Source organism: Falco rusticolus, chromosome Z (assembly GCF_015220075.1).
Source record: "Falco rusticolus isolate bFalRus1 chromosome Z, bFalRus1.pri, whole genome shotgun sequence".
In the NCBI taxonomy this organism is placed as follows: domain Eukaryota; kingdom Metazoa; phylum Chordata; class Aves; order Falconiformes; family Falconidae; genus Falco; species Falco rusticolus.
The window spans coordinates 39,941,068-39,959,955 of NC_051210.1; the positions used below are offsets into that span (position 1 = coordinate 39,941,068).

The 18,888-nt window shown below is 37.3% G+C and overlaps 1 long non-coding RNA gene across 1 annotated transcript in view; it reads left to right on the forward strand.

The window, feature by feature from the left end:
• Positions 1 to 1,486: 1,486 nt before the first annotated feature.
• The window catches only part of LOC119141123, a 32,100-nt gene continuing 14,698 nt past the window's right edge, over positions 1,487 to 18,888 (forward strand). Inside the window, exons 1-2 of the long non-coding RNA XR_005101850.1 lie at positions 1,487 to 1,592; positions 5,299 to 5,363. This is a non-coding gene — a long non-coding RNA (uncharacterized LOC119141123). The remainder of the gene's footprint in view (positions 1,593 to 5,298; positions 5,364 to 18,888) is intronic.

Genomic DNA, 18,888 nt, shown 5'->3' on the forward strand with positions numbered 1-18,888 from the left:
CAAACCATGAAAATAGGTGGAAAGGAAAAGTGGGAGCTAAAACCAAAAACTTTATCTGCACAGAAGGTATGTACAATGGACGATGTAGAGATCGCTCAGACATGAATATTCCCTTCAATCTTTCCTTCCAGTGTGATATAGAAATAAAAGGATGTGTGTTTTTTTTTTATAGTAACCATATTTAAAACCAACAACCAAGTAGGAAGAAAAAAAAGATTAATAATTGCATAATTCAAGTCTGTTTTCCCTTTTTCCTTTCTCTAGATAAAACTCCTGCCTTTGGCAGGGTCATAATGTTCATGTCAGTGTATTATTCTGATAATTCTTGTTCCTGCCTGCTTCTTCAGGGGCAACTTGTACTTTTAAAATGTCATACTGTTTCCACAAACTTCAGTGTCTTTCAGAATAAGAACTGAACATACTGTCTGTCTCTGAAATTTAGTCTCTTTTTGTTTGGATATGGGACCATTAATTCTAGGGAAGAACAGAATTTGCTTCATTAGGTACATTATATCCAATTGCAGGGTAGTCCTATCACGTATGAGCTGCAAAGATAGTATTGTTAGCCACAGAAAGCATGGAAGGCTGAAGGTAAAATCTGCTTGTAGGAGGGATGTATAACTGAGGAAAGGAAAGCATAAACATGGCTTATTTTCATGTGCCATTTTCCAGGACCTCTCTTCAGAACACAGACTAGAAAGACAAAATCTTCTGGCAAGAAACCCATTCATTGCACTGCATGAACACCAGATCACAGAAAACAAAGCCTTCATATGTATATCTTTTCTTGATACACATATGTGCTTGGAGTGTCCTTGCTGCAACTAAGTATATAGGTCAGGAAGTCCATATTGCAATCAGCTGATTAAATTAAATAAAATATTCAGTAAGTATCAGATAATTAGATGCTCTTGACTGGTTTTTGGTCAGAAAGCTATAGCAGCCATGCCAACTCTTGGAAAAAAAAAAAAAGGTGATAGGTCCTTTAATTATTGTAACTGGTCATAATGTACTTTTTCAGTCTCATTTGGAAAGCAGCATCTGCAATGGCACAATATTTGCAATATGCACAGGGTGTTTTAAATATGAATTGTAACTGGGCATTGCACTGCAAGTACTGGTGAGCAGCTGCTTTGATCTGTACAACATCATTCTTTGGCTAAGAATACCCCAAACACTTCATTCACTGTAAAAGTTTGGGGTTTTTTTCCATATAGATTCACAGAATGCTTGAAAAGAAGCTGTTCTGTTACTGAGTGACTTTATGATATATTATGATTCACAATTACATCACATATAGGAAGCAGCCAACCAACACTAGAGGGCCATTACTTAAACCTCTGGCTGTGTTCTGTTATTTGAAAGATGTGTGTGTCATGTGTGGAAGTAGGATAGCTTGGCAAAAACATTTAATAGTAATGTTCCTGGCTTCTCAGAACTTGTTCGCACAATTGCAATACTTCCTGCTACTGTACCTGTCATTACAGAGTTGCCCACCAATGGGAACAGCATATGAGGCATTCAGTTGCATTTATGAATCAACAGTGACATAATTCTGTGATCTGCAATGGAGCTGCCACAGCCAATATATAGTAAGTCTTTCAGTAAGCAGAAAAATAAACAAACAAGAAGAACTACACAATTTACTTTTTTTTGTAAACATACATATTAAGTTGGATGTGGAACGTATTGACAGCCTGAGTAATCAACACTGATAGTAACACTTGAGCTGTCAGGGCAAATCAGCACAGTGGTTGTATATATCCCAGTATAGGTAGATCTTACTGTGCAGTAGAACTGATATACAGAGTTTTGTGCTGCCAGAGTTTTGACATACAGTTGGAGCTTCCCAGACCACCTTTCTGTGCTAGTTCTGATTTATGGTAGGATTGGAACATCAAGAAACAATCACCATATTAGAAAACCTTACCAGATTGTTGCTTTTGTACACCTACCACATAAGCCCATATTCTTACCTGTTAGAGCTTTCCTGTCTATATCTCGGCTAACAGCAGGATGAATTACTGACATGTGTCTATCTTTCTAATTTCCTTGATACAATGAAGTATTTGGAATGATGATTCCTCCATCCCTTCTTGCACATTTCCCCAGTATGTTTGAATATATGGTGTAGATGCAATCTATACACTTTAAGACACTTCTTGGAATGATTTGCATCAAAATCTGTGGTGTAAACCATGCATGATGATGTGGCCTTCATTTTCACCTTTGGTAGAAACATATTTTCCTTTTAGAAAAAAAGGCATCTCATCTTTATTTTTCTTGAATTAGACATTCCAAGGTTCAGATAACTCTTGTCACTCTTACATAAGAGATATATGGTAAGACCAAAGAAGTCTCAATTAGCTTTGGAGCAGCTTAGACCAATATTAAGCTACTTGGGGGATTCAAAGGGAGAAGCCTAGCACTATGGGGTTTCTTGCTTCAAGAATGGGAAAAAGAGCTGGTTTTTTAATCTGTTGCCTTGGAAGTAAAAGCACTGGTTGAGTGCCAGGACCTAAGGAAGTTTGCTCCCTGCAGAAAGGTAGAACTTGATAGGAGTTGATTACTTATTTAAATGTCAAAAACCAGCTTGGGCTTGCCTGAACCTGGGCAGGATAGAAGCATTTGTACAGACTATCACCAGTGAAGAGTCTAATGAAAGTCTGGGCTCAAAAGTGATGAAAGAGTTTTGGGTTTTGTGCTTATTTTGGACTCGGGGTATCCAAGAAGGGACAGTTTTATATGACTCTGTAAGAGAGCTGTTCTGGAGGCCAGATGTATAAGCTGAAAGGTCAAGAAAAAAGTTCTCACAGTGACCTGCCAAGAATAAGAGTACAGTAAAAATATTTGTACTCTTTTTTCAGTGTCATTTTAGAGTGCTGTGCATACCTATCACAGCTGTGTGTGAGTGACATTTAATGAGAAGGATCATCAGGATGATGACTTTTTTTTTTCACTACACAGTCCTGATAAACACAGAAGACTTCTAAATCCTTAAGTACAGAAATAAGCCGTGAAGAATTTGTCTGTTGTATATGTTGTGTATGCATTCATATGCTCAAATGCACATTCCCAAATTAATTATTCTTTAAAAACTATTGATTATATACTTATTGATCATCCAACAAGATGGGAAAAATACTCTTCTGTGACTATTCATACTAACATCTTTCCCATCTATGAAGAACCATACTGGGAAATAAAAAGATTGTGTCTCAAAATTTTACGGAAGTATAATTCTCGTTGTTAACTGAATATACAGTGGAAATATTTATGCTTTATATTGACCAAGAATGGTGACTTGTCTTGTGGTTTCAAGTTTAATTTTTTTTAAGTGTTTAAACAATATTAAGCCTAGTGTTTCAGTATTATTCCTAGTGCCTAATGCTGTAATAGATTGTCAACACAGTCCTCATACTCATGTCAGATGTCCTGCCACTTTTAGCAGGAAACTGCTGTGAATTCTGTTTTCACGTATACTGGTGAGAAACGTTGCTGGATTGAATTTACCACCATTACCCTTGTTCTGTCTTTCTCAAACTGTGTTGTCACACAACACCCAAAATTCATTAGAAAGGTTAGATTAGCAATCGTGCAGTTTCCCTGGGATGGGGGAGTGGACAACTGACTCTAATTGCTAGCAATTGTCCAATGCTCCAGGCAGGACATATTGCCTAAAAACCCCTTACCTCTCCACTGTAGAACTAAGGTTTCAGGAGCAAAGACCATTTGAATCAAGGCTGTACTTTCAAAAATTTTAAGATGTTGTTCTGTCAGAGTCGAGAACTGCAATTTGGCTCAGTTTGTGTATAAAAATAGTAGGCAACTTAAGCTTAGTTGTAAGGTTAAAGTTGAAAGTAAAGCCGAAAGCATATCTAATAAATTTAAATGCATGAGTAATGACATCTAAAAATAAGATACACATTGGGTGGTTATTCAGACTTCCACCATGATGCCTGATGATTATTTTTAATGTTTACATAAAAATTACTTGGCCATCCCAAACAAGTTTCAATGTTGTTGGAAACAAGCAATTCCTAAGGAAAAACAAAAAATTATGCACTATAAGAATACTAAAAAGTGGTAAAAACCAAAGCTTATTATCTACTCTATATAAAATCAAGTGTATTATCTAAACACTAATGGAAATATAAGTCTTATTCTTTCTTTAACTAGAGTTAAGACTACATCCTTTTTCTGTGACTGGTATTTACTTTGTTTACTGAGTGGATTTGAAAGACAGAAGAAAGGAATGCTATAGGATTTAGCTATAATGACCATGCATTCATGAAGTATGTGCATTTTAAAAGTTGAACCTTTAAATTTAAGAAGTGTGGTCTTCTAGATTTTTAACAGCTAGAGGGTAAACTGCTTTATATTTTGTTTTTCTGCTCAGTGCTATTGATGGTAGAAAAATGAATATTCCTGTAAGCCCATTGGAGACAATATGAACTATGTAGTACTGCCAGGAGTGTTGTTACTAATGATCTTCTCAACTCCCTGGCTACAAATTCCTGAGAAGGTAACAGGAATAACATGAATGGAGACTAAATTATTGTCCAAGAATCAAGTCATTCCACTAGATACTGATCTAAATATCCATTAACACTCACATGAGGCATGCAGGCATTCTTTTTCATATCAGCGAAGCATTCTTAATACCAAATTAAATGCCCATAACAAAATGATCAGTGAACGTCTCTCAGAAAAGAGCATCTTAACTTCATTCAGTTTATCTGTTTTCAAAGGGAGGCAATTATACTGATATACATTAGCAATGTGAAATTAAATCATTACCAGTTGCACTTTTTGTTCTCCTAAAGTGGTCTGAAGTCTTTTGACATGAGATATTACTACTCTATTAAAACCATGCTTAGTCATCTTCAGTTCATACAACCAAAATTTTAACCTGGAAATCAATACTCTGCTTGCTTTCATTAACATGAAAGGTTTTCACACTTTTCCAAACTACTGGACATGTTTTCCCCTGTTGCTGATGAGGGAGAACTTATCATTGATGACAGTTCAAATTGCAAGGATTTAAATTAAATCTGACATTGCTTTCTGCTACGCTGAGAGCTTTTTGTATCACAGACAATGTAAAGGTCACAGTAGGCTTGCTTTATGAGCGAAATAGCTCCTTTTGTGTTAAACATTGTCCAGAGTCTCCAAAAAGAGGAAGTCAAGGTTAGCCTTAGTTCCATACAAAAGAAACTCTTAGACATGTTTAAAAATCTCTAAGATTGAACATCTAATTTCTATGATTCTATTTTGAAAACATTTTCTACATTACAGAGTTTGATGGGGATAGACCTATTTCATCAAATACTGAAGGTATCATTAAAATATTCAAGCACTGGGTGAGAAATGCAAAACTTTGATTAACTGAGACCTCAATAAATATTACAGGATGGGGTCCTATCTATAACGTGGGGGTTTTTTTAATACCTTAATTTCTGAGTGATACAAAAGGGGATTGGAAAGAAGGGTCTGTGGTATGGACCAGGAAAAGATAGAAGGTGACTCAAGAAATATGTTTGAGAACATTCCAATTACAGGTTTAATTGCAGTCTTGCCTTTAGTCCACCTTTTCATTAAGAACTTTTCTTTCCCATCCTCATGTATGCAGATACTTAGTATTAAAATAATAAGTGCATGTGATCTTATATTTATGGCATGAAGTCTTGTTTCTAAGGCTGAGGAATTTTATTCTCCCCACCTTGTGACATGTGACAAAGCTGCAGCTGCAGGCTGCTGGTTCAAAATAAATAGCATCAGTATAGTGTCGTAGGCACTCCAGGCTGCTGAAGGAGCAGCTGAAGGAGTGGGTGGCATTGTCCAGAAGGGGGCATGGCTAGGATGTCTAACAAAGGTGTTAACTTGGAGGCTGCTGCCAGCAGAGCTATCATGAAATAGCAAATACCCCTCCACTGTGATGAATTGCCCCTTCTGGCACAGGAGCATTGGCTATGTTAGGAAGCGCAAATTACATGTCCCTGTGGCAGCTTGTCTAAATGTGAACCTTTAATTGTAATTAAGTGATGAATACATTCACTTCAGTTTTTGTTTTGTTTTGGTGAATTCAGCTCTGATAAAGGTGACAGATTAATTGCGCTGAAGAATGAAGTCATTGAAGCTGGTTGAGAAATGGTTCAAAAAATATTTCATCAACTTTTTTTCTTGAATTATCTTAAAAAATGTTTCATCTAGGTCTAAAAATCACAGCTTAGTAACAGCAGGAGAGTCTTTCCTTTCTACCTGCATCCAGATATCTGTACCACACCTTGAAATGCTACAAGCCACATGTTTTTGTCTGTGCTCTATAAGACAAGCATATTTCAGAATGGCCAGACACACATTCACATGGAAATCTCTCCTCCTGATGATTCACAGGATTTTCCTGTTCTTTAAAAAAAGAAATAAAAATCTCAGAATGTTTAAAAAAATAAATTTAAATGACTAGCAAATACATACCCATGTTTGTGGGGCTTTACTTGAACCAATACTTGTGAGTGGTGTGTGGCAGAAAACTCCTCTCTCCAGTCACTGGTAGCTGCTTTTCCCTGAAAGCTTGAGGAGAGTCTAGAAAAGATCTAGTAGCCTCCTTCAGGGCCCTCTCTGGAATGAGAAGATAGCATGCAGGCAGGGTACTGCTTCCTTTTCCACATCTACCACATGTCATCCCCCTCTTCTTCTGAATGGGGAGGGGAGATTGAGGATTATTAAAAGAAGCTGCCATATCCTAATCACTAGACTTTAACTTATTATTGTGTCTTTTGGGGGCTTCTCTGTTGCACAAACTAAGCAGAGAAGGAGAGTAAGGATGTATAATCAGACAAATCATGATTTAGAAATTGTGGTGGAGTGTCTTTTGGTCTTCTAGTATTAGTCCGCAGGGGTTGCTTTTCATATTGGAACACTCTAACCAGAAGCAACCTATTAGGATAAACAAGGGAACATCTAGCACATTGTACTAGAGCTGATAAATAATGTGATAGTTGTTTTTATGTGTCCATTTTATTCCATGCATGTAACATGAAGAGGCAGCTTTGTGCGATGCAGTGGGGCTGTGCATTGTATATGCTTTGTATAATACAGAATTCTTGTTCAACATATGCAGTTCAGATAAGTGACAAAGCATCAGATCTTTTATGACCAAATATTTCTGCTAATGTGTATTTTCCATCTTATCTACTCCATTTCTGGTTTTTTAAGCAAGTTGTTTTTATTGGACTGTAAGTAGCAAATTCCTACGATTTTATAGCCATGTGACATTGTTGTCATTGCTTTTAGAACAGGAAATGGTACATCTGTTAATAAAGAGACTAAAAGAACTCTCCCATGAGTCACCAAAAAGCATTTGCCAAAACTAATTAAACTAATGCCAAATATGACATGTCAGTTTAAAACCTGTAACAATTTACAGTACACTGACTTTGCGGGAAAGGGGTTGAATATGAGGATGAAGGTAGGGGGAGGTTAGGGTAAGGATCTGAAGTATAATTCCAATGAAGAAGTAAAGCTCAATTGTCTGAATTTTTTTGCTCAATTATTCACCTACCTATGTTGAGCTTGCCCAAGAACCATTTTCAGAGACCTTGTTTTTCAGTTTTACTCAATTGTGATTAGCAAAACTGTTCATTCTGTTTGAACTCACATTTTATATTTCTCCAGGTATGAAATTTTAATTCTTATTCTAAGATAAGAGCTGTTTAAAAATAAAATTTAATTTATCCTTGTATATAGTATTTGCAAGGAGTTTCACTAAATTTCATAGGACTGTCATGAGAATCGGCTAAAGAGATGTTTCGATCTTGATTTTCTTAATTGGAATTCAGAACGAAATACAGAGTTCTTTTAAGTATTAAGCTAAAGAATACACCAAGAAAAGCAATGTAAATTTTGATAATAAAGGCTGAAGAACTATTTTTTTCCCATTATGCCTGCAAAACAAAAATATTACATGTCTAGCTAAGGCCTGCAGTCTGATTTTAACTTCAAAAAAGGATGTAAACAATGCATCAAGAAAGCTGAAATTTCAATAATAATCAACCTGATTTCCACAAGCAGTTATATATAGCACTCAATAAAATTGGTAGTCTACTTATTGTATGCTTACAATTTCTGAAATGAATTTTTTTTTCCATTTCTATAGCAAATATAATTATTAAAATGCAGCTAGAAGAGTATCGCAGAATTATTTCATCTAGATGAGCCATGAGATTTATATTCTATTATTAAATATGTTATTATATGGTTGTGGGTTTTGGACCATGATGCATTGTGGAAGCAATGAGGGACACAAGGATAGAGATGGGTTATCTAGAGGCAAGACCAAAGGCCCTATCACACTTGACTTTGACAAAATACTCTCCAACAAAACTAGCTTGCATCGTCTGCCACCCCAAGTCTTGTATCAAAAGAGTGCAGAGAACTGAGCCCCTGTTTTTGCCTTACCTTACATTTGTCTACAATGTCAGTCTTAACTGCCAAACTTTGTGCAGCCACTGCTATGAACTCTTTCCTTTCTCACTTCTATGCAATAAAAGTATTACTTTAGTGATATCTTTTATTGAGAATTAGCCCATCAGGCTAGCACTAACCATCAGAAATCCCTTTACTAATAAATATCCCACTCCATTCTTGCATAATTCTATTGACACATCAGTGATTTATCACTCTGCATCTTTGATTCAGAATACCTTTGTGTCCTCAGCCTTCCTGTTTAGGTTGCTATATCTGCTAGATTAACATAAGTGAGTCCAAAGAATTATTCTGAACTAGTTTCTCCCCTCTTTCCAATCTTGTTTAAAACAAGTGTGGCAGTCTTACTTGTTTCAAATCTGGGAATTTGTACTTTTCACTGAAATTAGGGTTTTGTGATAGCCGAAAAAGTTCTTTTCAGAAAAAAAATTTCCAAGCTCTTGTCACTATTGCCATGAGCTGTTGATCAGTCTTCAACAGTAATCATGTCATAAATATCTGGTGCAAGTAGTTGGCATTTGCAGGTGTCTCTCTAGCTCCCGAAAAAATTCTTGCTAATACTGGGTTTTCCATAACTTCTCACCCTGCTGCAGGTCTGTCCTGCACACAGCTTTCCTGTTTATAAAGTGAACATCTTCTGATAATTTAGAATATTTAGTGTTCCTAAATTAATACATAATCCCATCACGCGGGAGGAAGTATGACATACTACTTTCATTAACTAAATTAAAACATCTGTGGCCCAAAGTTCCCTGGCATGGGCTCAGTGATCAAGATCTCCTTAATGTTTTTGGTAGTTCATTATTATTTTGCTGTGATAGGAACTCCTGGTCCTAATGTCTCCTGTTTGGATTAGTACTGTCATCTTAACTAGGACTAAATGATGACATTTGCTTTAAAGATATGGATAGCTCAAAATACAAAAACTTTTCTATGATGTGCAGTCTGCTTTGAAAAGTAATGTTACTGTAGATGAAACTGTTCATGTCCATGTTAAGGTACTGTATGGAGGTTAGAAATTCTGTAATGTCTGAGCATTTCTAAGTTTCTAAAATTGTTCTTTTTTCTAACCCATAACTTGATGATGTGCTTATTCTTCATCCTTTTGTTCACAAAGTTATCCCAAGCCCACTGATTTTAGGTATATGACATACAAATCATACATTCCCTGAATTTCTCCTGAAAGGTGTGATAAATGAGTTTGCAATGGGAGTCCCCATCTTTGGGAAAGGATTATCTTGCCTACTACATTTTATTTTTTAAATAAGAAAAACTATGGGGAAAGAAAATAAGGGAGATAATAAAAAATGTTAAAGCTACAATATGAACCGATTCTCCATCTAATTGTAAAAATAGTATTTTTTGGTTAAGGTCAAAGCCAAAAAACTATTGTAGTAAGAGAGAGAAAATTATTTAAATAAGAAGATGCAATATTTTATGCAAAAATAAAGGCATTAGTACTCTAAATGGAGATAGAGGATAAATGTTGTTCTCCTCTGAAATTGATAACTTCTGATTTATGTTTTTCTTATAAATAGAAGAGGACTGCAAGATTTCTTTAGAATTCTGTGTAAGGTGTGGATAGCATAGCGACTTTAGAATACTGTCTTACCAACCATACCACATTTATAGCTTGTGCAAAGCAAAAAGTCACGGCAGTCAGGCAAAGTCACCAATGACTGGAAAAGTGAAACATCATACCTATTTTTAAAAAGGATAGAAAGGAGGACCCTGGGAACTATCAACCAGTCTTTCTTACCTCTATACCCTGTATCTGTAAGATAATTGAGCAGATCCCTCTGGATAACAGGGAAGTGACTAGAGACAGGCAACATGGCTTCACAAAGGGAAAATCATGCCTGACTGGCCTGGTGGCCTTCTAAGGTAGAGTGGCTGCATTGGTGGATAAGTGAAGAGCAACTGATGTAATCTGTCTTGGGCCTTTGACACAGTCCCATACAACATCCTTAGCAATAAATTGGAGAGATATGGGTTTGATGGGTGGACTATTCGATGGCTAAGGAATTGGCTAGCCACATCCGAAGACCTGCAGCCAATGGCTCAATGTCCAAATGGAGAGCAGTAGCAAGTGGTGTCCCCCAAGGGTCTGTCTGCTTTGGTCTCAATGTCTTTGTTAATGACATAGACAGTGAGACTGAGTGCACCTCAGCAAGTCTGTGGATGACACCAAGCTGAGTGCTGCAGTTGGTATGCTTGTGGGAACAGATGCTCTCCCAAGAGACCTTGACAGTCTTGAGGGGTGGGCTAAAGTAAACATCATGAAGTTCAACAAGGCCAAGTACAAGGTCCTGTACCTGGGTCAGGGCGATCACTAGTGTTGATACAGACTGGGAGACAAGTGGATTGAGAGCAGCCCTGTGCAGTAGGACTTGGGAATATTGGTAGATGAAAGATTACGTACAAGCTGGGGATGCACTCTTGCAGCCCAGAAAGCCAACCATATCTTGGGCCACATCAAAAGGAACACGGCCAGCAGGTCGAGGGAGGAGATTCTCCCTCTCTGCTCCACTGTGGAGAGACCACACCTGAAGTATTTCAGCCAGTACTGGGGTCTTCAGCCATGGGGTCTCCAGCACAAGAAAGACATGGACCTGTTAGGGTGGGTCCAGAGGAAAACAGTCAGAGGACTGGAATACCTCTCCTATAAAGAAGGGCTGAGAGAGCTGGCATTCAACTTGGAGAAGAGAAGGCTCCAGGGAGACCGTATTGTGGCCTTGTGCTGCATAATAGGGGCTTAAAAGAAAGACTGAGAAAGACTTTTTACCAGGGTCTGTAGTACAGGACAAAGGGAAATGATTTTACACCCGAACAGGGTAGGTTTAGATCAGGGGTCCTCAAACTACAGCCCGCAGGCTGGATACAGCCCCCCAGGCTCCTCAATCCGGGCCCCGGTATTTACAGACCCCCCCGCTGGGTGTTGGGGGGGCAACCAAGCAGCCGCAGATGGCTGCCTGCCGCTGCATCCGCGCGCCGGCCCCCTGGTTAAACAGTTTGAGGACCCCTGGTTTAGACTGAATATGAGGAAAACATTTTTTACAATGAGGGTGGTGAGACACTGGCACAGGTTGCCCAGAGAAGCTGTGGCTGCCCCATCCCTGGAAGTGCTCAAGGCCAGGCTGGATGGGGCTTTGAGCAGCCTGGGCTAGTGAAAGATGTCCCTGCCCATGGCAGGATTGTTGGACTGGGCGATCTTTGAAGGTCCCTTCCAGCCCAAACTATTCTGTGATTTTATGATTCTAAATAAAAGCATAGCATAATATAGTAAGCAATTTTATGTGTTAAGCCTTCGGTTAAGAAATTAATGCCTGCTACTAACTTTACACAATATTAGGCAGAAATCAATTAGTTATCCAAAAATTGGAGTAGTATTTGATACATGATGGCTTTTAGAAGTGAGATTTTTGTTGAGGAGGAGAACAGTGCCTTGAGGAATGAAGGACTGCCTAGAAAATTTTGTAAATATATGAAAAGCCTTTTAAATAATTTTGGCAGAATCATAATCCCGTCAAAACACTAAATATAAAATAAGGACTTAGTATAAAATCAGTACTAAAGTTTGAGGGAAAACCAGCATTCCTTTGAAGAGTGAAATGTTTCTATTGTAATTCTTTGTTACTCATAAATTAAGATGTACTGTACTGGTTATATCTAGATAAAGCTGTTTATAGGGTTTATATACATTAATACTTCAAGTGTATACTACTTGTTACAAAACAAACACACATGGGTAAAGCCTAGCCTGTTATACCTGCAAAACCAGAGGAGGTCCACTGACTTCACTAGACTTTCTTGGTAATGTATCTTAGAACAGAAGTAGGATTTGGCTCAATGTATTTTTCAAGGAAAAAAATTAAAATACTGTCATCTGTATTGGAGGCCATATAAGTTTGTGTATCATCCCTTTCTTTTTCTTCCAAATGGAAGCTTAATAAATAAAATGTTATAAAAATGCATAGAATTAAAAGAAAAATCTAAATTCTGATAAAAGGCAGAGAATATTTTTTTACTATCAGCTTTCAATAAAAATCCCCAAAGAGCATGTTAAAGTGCATTAAATATCCAATAAATACTGTTCTTTGTCATAACAAGAAAACAAAAAAAAATTACAAAACACATACCAGCTTTCAAAATAAGGTTATGATTTAGCAGAACAAAACCAAAGCTTTTGGTATTTTGTTTGTATATTTGCTTTGGCACCAGTATAATTTTTTGATTGTGCTTCAAATACTTAGTTTTGCCCATCTATATTTCTTGTTTGTAAAATAAGAAGTGTCTTGAAAACAGGCTTTGGGTAAAGTAGAATAGTAAATATAACGGTCTGTGAAAACCAGGTATCAGACAGACATTGATCTGATCGGCTTGCAGTCCAGCATCATGCTTGAAATACTGAAATATAGAAGTAAAGGGCTTTTTTTACTCCAGTTACTCTGTTTTCTCTATTCCAGCCCCATTTAAAGATTCTGAAGCTCTCTGTTATGAAAGAAACAATACTCAAAAGAAATAGAAAAGGTGTAGGCTTTTACAACTGTGGTATTACTGTGTCCTGAAGAGAGAGGTTGAATTCTACATCTTGTTCCATAAAGATTTTTTTTCGTTCACCAAATGAAAAGGCTGAAATTCCTGAGCCCCTTGTAAATAGGCCCTTTTGACTGGATAAACTGAAGTTTTCCTTTAACTTTTTTTCAGTTATGGTTAAATGTTAAAGCTCTTCTGCTTTCTTTGGCAGGGATAATGAAGGGTTGTAGATTCATAAATAGAAAAGAGATGCTTGCTGGAGTTTTCTTTGCAGTAGTGTGGGATCAGCTATACATCTAACATGCCTTTTAAATTCTGCATGATGATCATGATGATCATGATGAATCATGATGAATCGTCCTGACAAATCTCTGAAATTCTTAAATTTGACCTTGTCATCGTTGCTATGATTATATAGAGAGAATCTTTCATACTGCAGGAGACATCCAGGCACCCCACCCCCACCTTCTGCACCACCCCCCCACCCCCAGGAAAAACATTTTCAAAGTACAATCGTGTAGGCTGTGACACCAGCTAGAGAGGAGAAGCAAAAGCCACACACATTTCTTTTAAAAGCTTTTTTTCCCCTCACAGAATCTTTTTGTTTTTAACAATAGTCAAAGAAAATAAAAACTCAATTGAAAACAGAAGTCAGAACCTTCCCTGCTTTGACCATCCAGAGGAGGGAAGGGACAAAAAGACACCCCCTCTCCCAAGCTCCACACGTCTGTTTTCTAATACAAGCACAGCTATAGAAGCGCTAGCCTACAGCTTTTCCATGCAGCTTCTTTTTCTTTGGCATGATGCCGCTTGATCAGCTATGGCATAATTAGAAGAAGATTTGGTGGGTCAGAAACCACCACTTCGGAAGAAGCAGAGATGGGGAACACCTAGACTTGATTGATTTGTGAGGAGCGAGCAGGGCTGGAAGTTTGTGAGTTATTTACTGAAGGAATAGTTCATGTTCTGCCTTATTTGGGGACATAATCTTGAGGCAGCCCTTTGTGAGAGTTTTGAAACCCTCCTGTTATACATGGGTCTAGACAGTGCACTACAAGTGCATGCCTGTGTATAAAGGAAGAAAAATCTAACTAATCCCAAAGAAACTGTAGTCCTCAGGCACTAGGAATTTCCCACCAGAGGTGAAAAAGGGGGTTGGATTATCAAAGCCATGCGAAGATGCAGATGTGTTTTAGAAGGCCAGGAAGAGAATAAGTGAAAGCATGCAAAACACTCAGAACAGAGGAAGCATGATGGTTATGCTGAAAGGTACTGGTGTTTCCAAAATGAAATATTTTGCACAGTAACCTGGCCACATACTGCTATAAAGTACCTTGTTAATGTGCTGTTATGTTAGTGTTAGAATTTGCCAAGAAAATCTGTCTGTATGCTTCCTTACTTAGGAACCCAATAGGGTACATTTTCCAAGTGTTTTATTTTAGCAATGTAGTTGTAAAGACTTATCTGATACTGGAAATGTGGCACCTGAAAATATTTTTCATTTTTACTGCAAGCTCATATAAAACATTCAATAAGCACTTCCAGGAGAAAAAAAAAGATACTACTAAGGTCTTTAGTATACTTACTGCAATCTATAATCACTTCTTTCTGTGCATCTACCTGTAAACTTGAGGAGCAATGTATATACTGTGACAAGAACACAGGAGAGCAAAAGCAGTACCGAGATGTGCCATATAGCTGAGATTATTTAAGAAGAGACTGCCAAAGATTTTGAGTTAAGATTTTTTTTAATGCAAGTCTTCTTTAAATCCCATTGTGCTGAAGAAATATTGAAATAAGACTGAATAATTTAAAATTAGCTTTTAATTTTGCTTTGCCTGTAAGTTGCAGTCAGATGGACGTAGACATCTCGAGCTGAAAACTTTGTTTATGCAAATTCACAGCTTTAATTAGATGATTAGTAGGAAGTATCCTATAATCTTCAGTTCAGAAAAAAATGCTCTGGGGGTGTCTGTGCAAGCAAATCATAATTTGGAATCCTAATATATTCTGTACTCTTATGCTTAAGCGTACTGTCTGAACATATTGTATTAACATCCTAACAGGTAGCATGCAGTAGTTCAAATTCTAAACTTCAACCCATAAACTGAAAGAAATATAGTATTTTAAAAAGCCATTTTCAAAATCATAATATAAGTCCGTGCAGAAATTTTTGGTGAAAACACTCTAGGTTATGAGCCTGCAGACCTTGAAGTTGAGCTGGCATCCTGGAGAAGAACTGAACTATGTAGAACAATTTCACAATTTGCCTTTTTATGGAAAAGCAAAAAAAAACCTTCCTGTTCCTGGCACAGCATGTCTTTTGTTGGAATTTTGCACCTCAGATCTGATGCACTTGCAAGCACTCCAGGAAAGAAAATCTTTGAAAACCAAAAGAGTGCAATTTTGAAGGGCAAAGAAAAGAGGATTCATTCACATGATATTGAATGTGCAGAAATGCAACAAAGCTCAAAGCAGAAATCACCAATTAAGATTAAAGAGGGCAATGACAGGCATTTGACATCACAGCCAGTGTCAAATGTATCAGGAAGCCTGCTTTCCATGAAACAGCAATGCCAAGACAACTGATGACAAAAATTATTTTTCTCTTCAAATGATGATGTTGCAAAGTGTTGACCTGAATTGGGGCACTCCTCTTTGTTCTGCACTGGGACGGAAACATTGAAAATGTATTTACAACTGAACTGTGGCTCATTATACAGTGACCTTGTGCAGAGACCTTTTGTTTAGCAGCAGAGACAAAGTGAGCATGCCAGCCAGGGAGTATAACTGCCTGCTTCTTCTGGCTGTGCATGAAAGGCTATTGAGTCTCCTTTGGCTACAGCTGAGATACAGTCACATCTGAAATCCCACACAAGAGTCTGCTAGACTCAGACATGCTATGCTCAGTTTATTCCTGAGGTCGTGCTCACATAAAACTGCTCATGAAATGCTTATTTCAAAATGCCTCTTCCATCTTGTCCTTTCTCTTCTTTTCTCCTCCCCCATCCTGATTTTTTGGCATTGGCTAGTGGGAAGCACAAGGGAGAGAAACTGCAGTGAGTATGGTAACTGGGTTCCATTCACAAACACAGGAACATTTCTTAAAAGATCGGTTATTTTCCATGTCTTACTACAGGATAGATAGCAGATCTTCCTTATGTTCACCTTCCAAAAGGTGACCTTCTGGGAGAAAGGAAATTCTTATTAACTGATGCTAAATGCATGACTTTACATTTTTGTACTGTTGATCTTCCCATGGCTCCCATCCTCAAACTTGCCCAGTTCTTACTTCATGTTCTCCTCTGGATGGTTGGCATTCCCCACCTGGGCAACAGCAAATGCTTTTACCTTTACACCTAGCCATCTTGTCATACATTTTTAAAAATACTGAATTTATCCTTGAAACACATTTCCAGAAAGAATTCCTTTCCACTGAATGGTTTTATTTTAGCCAAGTACTTTCCCTCTCAGTGTAACTCATTATGTTCTACTATTTAGCTAGTGTTTTTCACCACTTGAAATCTGATATACTATCACGTCATCGTACTGAATATGGATGAATCATATTTACCACCTTTCTTACTTCAGAAAAAATGGTTTTCTCATTAAAAGATAAATACTGAGTTAATGTGGCATGGCCTAAAGCCTCCTTAAGTGTAAACTAGTTAAGCTAGTATATGCTAGTTAAGCTAGCAGTTCTAAATGCAAACAACTGGCTCTGTTTTCAAAGTCCCTCGTTCATTTAAAACGGCAAGTTTTCAAAGTCCCTCATTCTGCAAGTGGTTACATATAGATTTAACTGCAAAAGTGGTCTCACAGATGACAGGATTGCTTATGTGGGAATACTCTTGGTGAAAGTTAGGTAAGTGTGTAAATCCTTGCCAGTGTCAGGACCAACACTGTGTGGTTGAAACTTCAAGATGTAGCCATTGATCCTGACCAAAAAAAAAAAAAAAACCCAAAAAAACCCCGCCTAGAAATGGATCACTGTAGAGTACAAATGAGAAAAGAAGAGGCTTATAAAATAATTCTAAGGCATTAGAACTGAGTTTGGCTCAAACTCTCTAGGCATTTAAAATCCTGATTTTGGTGCATAGTAAGGTGAACAGGATGCTTAGCCCCTCTCCCATCACCTGCCCCTAAAAGCTGAACCAGAATGTTTGCTTTCAATTAGAATTCCTACCTGTTTGATTAACTTAGCTCACCTGTACACATCCTAGGCCCCCACTAGGTTCTGCTTCCATAAATTAACATAACTGAAGTCTGTATAGAGCTAAACTTGCTGTCTGTAAAAGAAAATAATGCTCTTTTCTACTGAAAATCAGGCATTTCTGACATAGCAATATTTCCAGCTTTTCCCTAAAGAAACGTGTTCCAGAAGGATACATGAGTAATTTCCGGTATTAATCAAGTTTAAAATTTTTTTTTGTAGAGTTCTTTGCAATAGAAAACATTTTTGCCTGCCATAAGTTATCTGAAGTATAATGTGCATATAGAACTATTGATAAATGCTGATTTTATTTTCTTTTTTTTACTGACACCATCTATCTAACTGCTAAGGGGTGTCAAACCAGGTCATTAGTACTGGAGCATTGACCTTCTCTATGCAGAAATTACACAAATCACCTAGAGGTGTAAGACGTGCTTCCAGAAAGGGTCTTTTGAAAGGCTGGAAGTTGAAACTGTTTTCTGTTCCCTGGCTGGAGAATTCACTACCTACACATTTAGCCAGCAGTTATGATAAGCCTTCTGAGCACCCTGCTGTACTAAGGAGTCATTTCCCGTGACTGAGTTTTCTTGTCTTTTAGCAACATCTGACATCCATTTAAATAAAATAAGCCCATTTCCTATGTCATTTATGCAGAAATTATAGCAAGAAATATAACCTTTTGCTGAATTTGCTCCTGACTTGTTAGAAATTAACTGCAGTAGAAGTTGGATCTTACTAAATGAGACAATTACTTCATCATTTTTGCCACTAGTGCCGTTAGAAGCATACTTCAACAGAACATATTGTGGGCTTTAATAAACTGCTTTATAGGCATAAGATTTATGAAGAAAGGGGAGCATAATTATAAACCATGAATGTCTGTCTGTTCTCAGGGAAGGCAAAGAAGGCTACAAATGAATACAGGTTTTTCTTTCTGAACATGCTGCCCCTGGTATTGGCACTGCCTTTTTACCCTGGGAAGTAAAAATCTTAAGATTTTGATAAGCAATCAGAGGAATCAAATTATCTTTACATATCTGTCTCATTCCACACCTCTCCCTCTTCAGACTCCCAACTGGAATACCAGAAGCAACACAATTTTTTAAGCTTTGTACCATTCATTAATAATTGAGCTACAAGTAATACTTGGCTTCTAAATTACCACACTACCAGTTACTTGGTTTAGTGTTTCTGTTAAAAATGACTTGATATTTTTGAAGTTACAACATCTGTTTGAAATATTTTGCTGAATGCCAGTTTCCTGGTATTAAAACTTGTCACCATTTTTGTTTTCTAAATAATGTGTAATAGTTGTTGACACAGGCTAAAATTTATAAAACATTAGAAATAAGGAATAAAACTCAAAACACTTATTAAAAATTACTTTAAAGTATTGGCGAGTACTTTAATTATCTATAAAAACTACAGATCTTATGCCTTTTTCCATGCTTTTATGTGGCCACTTTGAAGAACACACATCAGATGATCTATGTTTGTGCCCATGCCTGTGGGTAAGTATATAGGGAGAAGAAAAAAGCACTTCTGAGCAGTTCAGTTGAAAATAGAGAAAAAGCTAGAGAAGTATGGAGTATTAGTAGCAATAATAATTAAATGAGCTGATAGAGTCCAAGAGGGAGGGCAACTCTCAGTCA